Raw genomic sequence first — 7,060 nt, forward strand, 5'->3', positions numbered from 1 at the left:
GACACTTCGTAGCGGGTTAGTAAAATAAAGAGTAATACAAATATGAGATGTAGGTTAATGCATTGTATACTTCACATTATTTACTAAAGAAAGGCAGTAGTTACAAGAAACCTAGGCTCGCTCGTTGGGCACAGTAGCAAATGAGTTCTGAGATCAGAGAATAAGAGTAGTTGCGTATTACAAACCATATACATATAACACATATCACACAAATATGAATATCGACCTTGCAAAGAATAAATCGTACTTAAGTGTGCATTTAATGTCATTACTATGTTGCAAAAGAAATTTAGGAAAGTTTTTTGATCCGCTCTGTTCATGATGTCATTGGGGCATAGTAATGAACAATAATAAATGTCGAGAACATATTGAACAGAGTAATTTCAGCCAAGCCAACGCAAGAGAGAAACATGAGTGCTTTAAGAATGTTGGAAATTCCTTTGTCTAGCATGAAGTACATGAGAATATGTGGTATGAGGTTTTCTTCCATTGCTGAGAATCTGGGCTCGACTGTCCTGTCCTCTGGGTAATATGAGCCCGATGTACGCAAATATCAAAAAAATGTAGCTAGCGACAATACAAAAGGTAATGATCTTATAATTAATAATGTAGTGGGAACTAAGCACATCGCTGTTTGGAGTATTCTAAAGATAGTGTGACTTCCTATGGGCTTCAATTACGATCGACGACTACACATACTAATTAATCGAATAGCAGCGAGAATTTCGAATGACACTAAGCAACTATCTCAGACACTTTTGATGAGTCTGTATATCGAAAACAATTCATTTCAATCGTAAATCTCCTCTATAAAGGGGTTTGTGGCCCTCATAAGGGCCGATTTGTATGAGATATAGGTCTTACATTTATGCCTTCTTCTCAGTTTTCTTGGGCAGAAGTACAGCTTGAATGTTGGGCAAAACACCACCCTGAGCGATTGTAACTCCAGACAACAACTTGTTTAATTCCTCGTCGTTACGGATAGCTAACTGCAGATGACGTGGAATAATCCTAGTCTTCTTGTTGTCACGAGCAGCGTTGCCTGCCAACTCAAGAACTTCAGCTGCCAGGTATTCCATGACTGCAGCCAAATACACGGGAGCGCCAGCACCAACTCGTTCGGCATAGTTACCCTTTCGCAAAAGACGATGGATTCTGCCTACTGGGAATTGAAGGCCAGCCCTGCTGGAGCGGGACTTGCTCTTTCCCTTGACTTTTCCACCTTTGCCGCGACCAGACATTGTTCAATATTCTTTCGTAATAAGATGAGAGGAAAAATTGCGGCCTCCACAGGTCCACAGGTTAACATGACAAGTTGGTCGAGTGTGAGTACCGGGCTAGAAGCCCCTGCCTCTTATATGAGATGATAATCCATTTGAAGTAACGGCATGTGAAGTGATGACCAAATCAGCCACTGTCGCTGATCGCCAGGGAATGTGGAGTCTGGTAGAAGTCCTGTATAGTGCCTGGGGAGCTGTGAGTCTGGTCGTTGCTGATGAGAGAGTATTAGCACTGGAAGCTTGGAAGAGTCCTGATTGGCAGCGGCGATGACCAATGAGGCAGCCTGGAGTGGCCCTCATAAGGGTGTGGTCCTGTATGTATGGAAAGGTCGTGGTTAATTAAAGAATTCACTAAGCATGTCAATGAAGATTGACAGCTTGTTGAACATGTCTTTTTCTTCTTTCAATTTCGGCGTATACTTCTTGAGGAGAGGGAGTAGTCTGAATAGTTCAAAGTCCTTCAATATTTGAAGAAAATCTTTGAAGGAGGTTGCGGCAGTGTCTTCTGGTGCTGAAGGAGGTGTATCTTTCTTCGGAAGAGGAGGCCAGGAGGTCCGGTCGTCTGTACTGGAAAAAGTCTTGGTTGGCTTCATGGTTGATGGGGTCGTGGAAGTGTCCGTCGTTTCAGATGCAGGGGTCTTACTGTTTTTCCCCTGGAGAAGGCGTTGAATTTTAGGGCATCCTGAGTAGTTGGCGGGGTGATCTCCCGTGCAATTGACGCATTTAGCAGACGTTAATGTGTCCCTTTTTTCACAAGCAAAAGTCCAGTGGTTACCGGCGCACTTGACACATCTTGGTTGCGCTTGGCATGTGCTTTGGCCATGGCCAAAACGCTGGCATTTGTAGCACTGTAGATAGGCTTTGGAGTGATATGGCTCTACTTTAATCTTCATATGGAGGAGGAGATCTTCTTTAAAAAAGGAGTTGGCCCTGAGTGTTTTCCTCATTATCACTAGAAAAAGGGGGAACAAAGTTTTCCCCGACGGTTCGTGAGCGTTCCGCTTGGACAGTTGAATGATGGAAAGGACTGGATAGCCTTTTTCCTTCAGCTCGGAAATTATGGCATCCACAGCCGTGTCTAGAGGTAAGTGGCGAATCACTGCTTTAATGACATCTTTCTTCTTTTGTATTTCTGTGGCGTACTCAAGGTTTTCAGCAGAGCAGAAATCTTGGATAGCTTGGAAGTCTTCTTGAAGAGTGCATTTGATCTTGAGAAAACCTTTCATGAAACGAAAGGTGGGCGTTTCTTTACATTGTTTTTGCATCGTAGCTATGAGGTCGTAGCCCCGAGAGTACGGACAGTTGTAGATGTATAGCCAGGTCTTGGAAGATTCGCCAGTGGCATCCATCGGTTCGGGAGTGTTCTCAGCTCCAGCAAGGGCCGCAAATGTGTTGGAGGTAGGAATTGGTGTAACAGGTTCGGTAGATGGTTTACAAGTTCTCTTGGGTAGCTGAAACTCGTTGTTATGTGCTTCTGAAGATGAATGACGTGCTGAAGTAAAAGCGGTGGACTGTCTCTGAGTCACTGATTGGATCATTTGGAGGGCCATTTTGTTGTAGTCTGGCGAAGTCTGCTGTACCGAGGGAGAAGAGGAGACGGGCTGCGATGAGGGAGTAGGTTCCCCATAGAGGTCCCTATGGTGGGATTGTAAGTGCGGGCCTGAGCACCAGCCGCATGCCGTTTCTCTGCCTATAATGTCTCGTGTGTCAAGTTCTCGGGGATCTTCAGGAATTACCCGTTCGTAAGTATGATAGCTGCCAGTGCCGTCTCGAAGACGAACAGCACGTTTTTTGCGTGTCGTGTTTGGAGCGCGAGTAAGTGCCTGCATTTCTCACTGATTTTTGCGGCCTCCCATGAATCAAGTCAGTTTTGTTACTACTTCAAGCGTGCACCCGAGTGCATCAAATGAAAAGCAAGGCAGTTGGCGCGAATTGAAACACGTACTGTAATTTAAATGAAGTCGATAAATCGGCGGACACATCTAATTTTGCTGAACGAGTGAGTCATCATGCCACCAAAAACTAGCGGAAAGGCTGCAAAGAAGGCTGGTAAAGCCCAAAAGAATATCTCCAAGGGAGATAAGAAGAAGAAGAGGAGGAGGAAGGAGAGCTATGCCATTTACATCTACAAAGTTTTGAAGCAAGTGCATCCTGACACTGGCATATCTAGCAAAGCTATGAGTATCATGAACAGCTTTGTTAATGACATCTTCGAGCGTATTGCTGCTGAAGCTTCTCGTTTGGCCCATTACAATAAGCGGTCAACTATCACCAGCCGGGAAATCCAAACAGCTGTGCGCCTTCTTTTGCCTGGTGAACTTGCCAAGCACGCTGTAAGTGAGGGTACGAAGGCTGTTACCAAGTACACAAGCTCTAAGTAAAAATCTTCTTCAAGATTTTTCATTTCAAACGGTCCTTGTCAGGACCAACACATTATTCGAAAGAGTTAAATCACGAAATTTGCTTCATTCTGTTATGTAGAAACACCTTGAAATCCAATTTCTATATGCTGTTAGTAAAAAAGTAAAGCACATAGCGGAGATGTGTCGTGCTTGTATACGAAAGGCATTTACTCGCCGGAGATCTACACTTAGTCATAATAATTTACTTTTAAAAAGTGGTAATACATTCCGTGTTAAGTATAGTAGTAGGTGCACACGGATCGGAAATCAGGTTATTTTAATGTGCCGTGCAAATAAACAGGCTGTTAGTGTAAGAAATAGTGGGTATAACGCTTAGAATATCGATTAATCGCTATGAAATAATGTTGATAAATTATCTCTTGAAAGTACTATAAAATTAATGTTTCTAGTATTTTCGTACTTGAAGGATAATGAAATTTGAAAAAGAGATGCCAACAGCACCTGGTGTTCCCAGGCGGTCACCCATCCAAGTACTGACCAGGCCCGATGCTGCTTGACTTCGGTGATCGGACGAGAACCGGTATATTCAGCATGGTATGGCCGTTGGCAACTACCTTTTCTTCAATGTCCTGTTAAGGAAGTATGTTTTAAGTAAGAATTGACATTATTAACTATAAAGGCAAGCATATTAACGTCGTTAACATTACTTGGAATATACTAATATTCGAATAAATATTTGAATGTTCGAATGATGAGTGATTCGGATGTTCATAGTGCCACTATGTCCTATCGAGTTTACTATCACGAACCACGTATGAAATTGTATATAAATAAATAAAAATAAATCCTTTATTAAGTATTGATTACAGGAAAAAGGCAAACTTACATTCTTTAATGTACACAATGAAATGTATGAAAGATATTTTTAAGATATGTTTCACTTACCCTTTATAACGCAAGGTAGTTTTCAGTGTAGCATCCTCTTCAGCTGCGAGATAACGTAAGGCAGATGATCATTCAGTCGTGAAGCACTAAAATGTAATATACATTTTAACTATTATCGATAAGAATTATTTACTGCAGGGATGCAAATAAAGTGAGGCAAATTAGTAAATAAAAACCGATACTGTAACTGATAATGTAATTACGTATCTGTATTAGTTGTATATACAGTAATCGCACGATTATCCGCGGAGTTGGATGTTGGCATAATCGCGCATAATCAGCAGTATGAGCAGAAAAGGGAAATGAAATGAAATCTTTAGATTTACGTCGCATACTTATACCGGTTACGCTAAAGGAGACGGTGATGATGAGTACTGAATGAAGAAAGTGGGAGGAAACGGGAGAAACCCGAGAAAACCCATGAGCACGGTCTTTATGCACGACAAAGTTCACACGGCACGAGCTGGGATTGAACCAGGGACCCCAAGCACCGGAGGCCAAAAAAGGGACAAAAAGTCTTTCGTGCAACTTTCGTTTTCGGTAAAAAGTTTACACATAATTTAGAAAGAGTAGTTTTCTGGTCTTTTTATTTCACAAGTTGGTTCATGTCTATATTTTTTACATGCATAAAAAATTTTTCAACTCCCTTGCTTAGTTCCTGTTAAAGACCTCTACCTCTGATTGTATTTTTTGCACATATTCTTATTGTTTTCAGACAACATTTCTAAGAGCGTAATTTATCGTCAGCAAGAAAAGAAAAGGAAAGCCTCGGATAGTGGAATGTGTACTGTATATATATATATATATATATATATATATATATATATATATATATATATATATATATATATATATATATATATATATATATATATATACGTATTAGTATATAGTTTTATTTTATACGTCTCCTATTATTACACAATGTGCAGATATTGTGAAAGCGCAAGTAAATATGTATAACTCCCCGTTCTGCACTTAATAACTTGAAAGAAGTTCGGGGAAGGTAGTGTAACAGAAAGTGCAAACAGAAATGAGGGTTTACAGGCATTTAATATTATTCCGTAGTAGTATGATTTTTTGTAAAATATATATATATATATATATATATATATATATATATATATATATATATAAACATACATATTCAATGATATAGTAAGAGGTTAGCAGCACTGATAGAACTGCAGAAAGTACAAAACCGTTAATAAGAAAGAGAGAGAGATGGTGGCCGCTTTTGTGCTTTTCATTGGCTAATTCCGAATTGCGCGCGAATACGTACGAGATTTCTTTCTTTTTCCTCTTCGCAGCCCAGATGTTGCCAATTAGAAGTTTTTAGTACTACATTTGTATGAAAATGTTGCCTTTAAGAAATGTGGTTTGCATACGGAGAAAAGAGCAAAATGAATATTTATCTTAGTGGGCATGAAAAAAGACGAAACATTTTGCAAGATGGACACACGAACTTCCTTAATGCAGGCGTTCAGTACATTATTGTAAAGAAAAAAACACTAAAAAGAATTACTTCAATATCCCTAGCAACATTCAACAATTCATAGAGAAAAATCTTTATTTTGAGAACAATGGAAAACTATGTAATTGTAGATAACTACTAAATTTAATGATTAAGGAAAACGTTTAGGCCCGGCCCTTCAGAAAGAAAGTGCACAGAATTTTCTCTCATGGAAGCAATTGCAAAATCAACATTTTGTTTGCAGTTATAATTAGAGGATCTATATACAGGGTGTTCGAAAAAGAATGTATCCTCTTGAAAGAAAATATTCTCTGGGCCCCTAATCCTTTATATACCGAAAGGAAGTTTGTATAGCATTTTTTCTTACCTTCGTTAGAAGAATTGAAAGTGACTACTATCGTGACACGGGAGATATTTGATCGATAGTCGAATTACTCCCATGCTCGAATGAACACGTCTCTTGTAAGGAGAGGAAAGGCTTCTGTGATCCGCTATCGCAGCTGTGTCATATCTGCAGAGAATGTTAGGACACAAACGTGATCTTTGAGAGCCTCGTGAAAAGAAGTCGCATAGTATCATGTGTGGAGACATCGGGGCCATCTGAAGAACGCTTCATCATTAGGACCAAGGGCGAGTTACGAAACACTCTGGGATATATTTATTAACATAACTTCTCGTCATTCTGCAAGTGTGGTGGAGCTCCATCCTATTGGAAAAGGAAACCTCGGGAGCCCTCTTCATGTGTAGGTATCGTTCACATCTGAAGCATGTGAAGATAGATTACTGTACTATCGTGTACCTAAAATCATTTTCTACGAATACGAACATGTCTACACTGAAGGCAGTGCAGCTCTTTTTCTCTTTTTTTTTTGGTCATGTATTGTAACGCGGGGCAATGCACACAATAACATGTAATGTTGTGTATCATCATAAAGGGCCAGGGCGATGATTGGATCTTGATGGACGTGGAGAACTGATAGGTGATGTGAGTGGTATTG

At 40.1% G+C, this 7,060-nt stretch overlaps 1 non-coding gene across 1 annotated transcript; it reads right to left on the reverse strand.

The window, feature by feature from the left end:
* Positions 1-4,132: 4,132 nt before the first annotated feature.
* On the reverse strand, positions 4,133-4,251 carry LOC145678238 (5S ribosomal RNA). Its single transcript, XR_014130317.1, has one exon. It is a non-coding gene; the product is annotated as a 5S ribosomal RNA (ribosomal RNA).
* Positions 4,252-7,060: the final 2,809 nt, after the last annotated feature.

The sequence above is a fragment of the Thermobia domestica genome, unplaced genomic scaffold, assembly GCF_964235325.1.
Source record: "Thermobia domestica unplaced genomic scaffold, izTheDome1.hap1.1 HAP1_SCAFFOLD_2162, whole genome shotgun sequence".
Taxonomy (NCBI): domain Eukaryota; kingdom Metazoa; phylum Arthropoda; class Insecta; order Zygentoma; family Lepismatidae; genus Thermobia; species Thermobia domestica.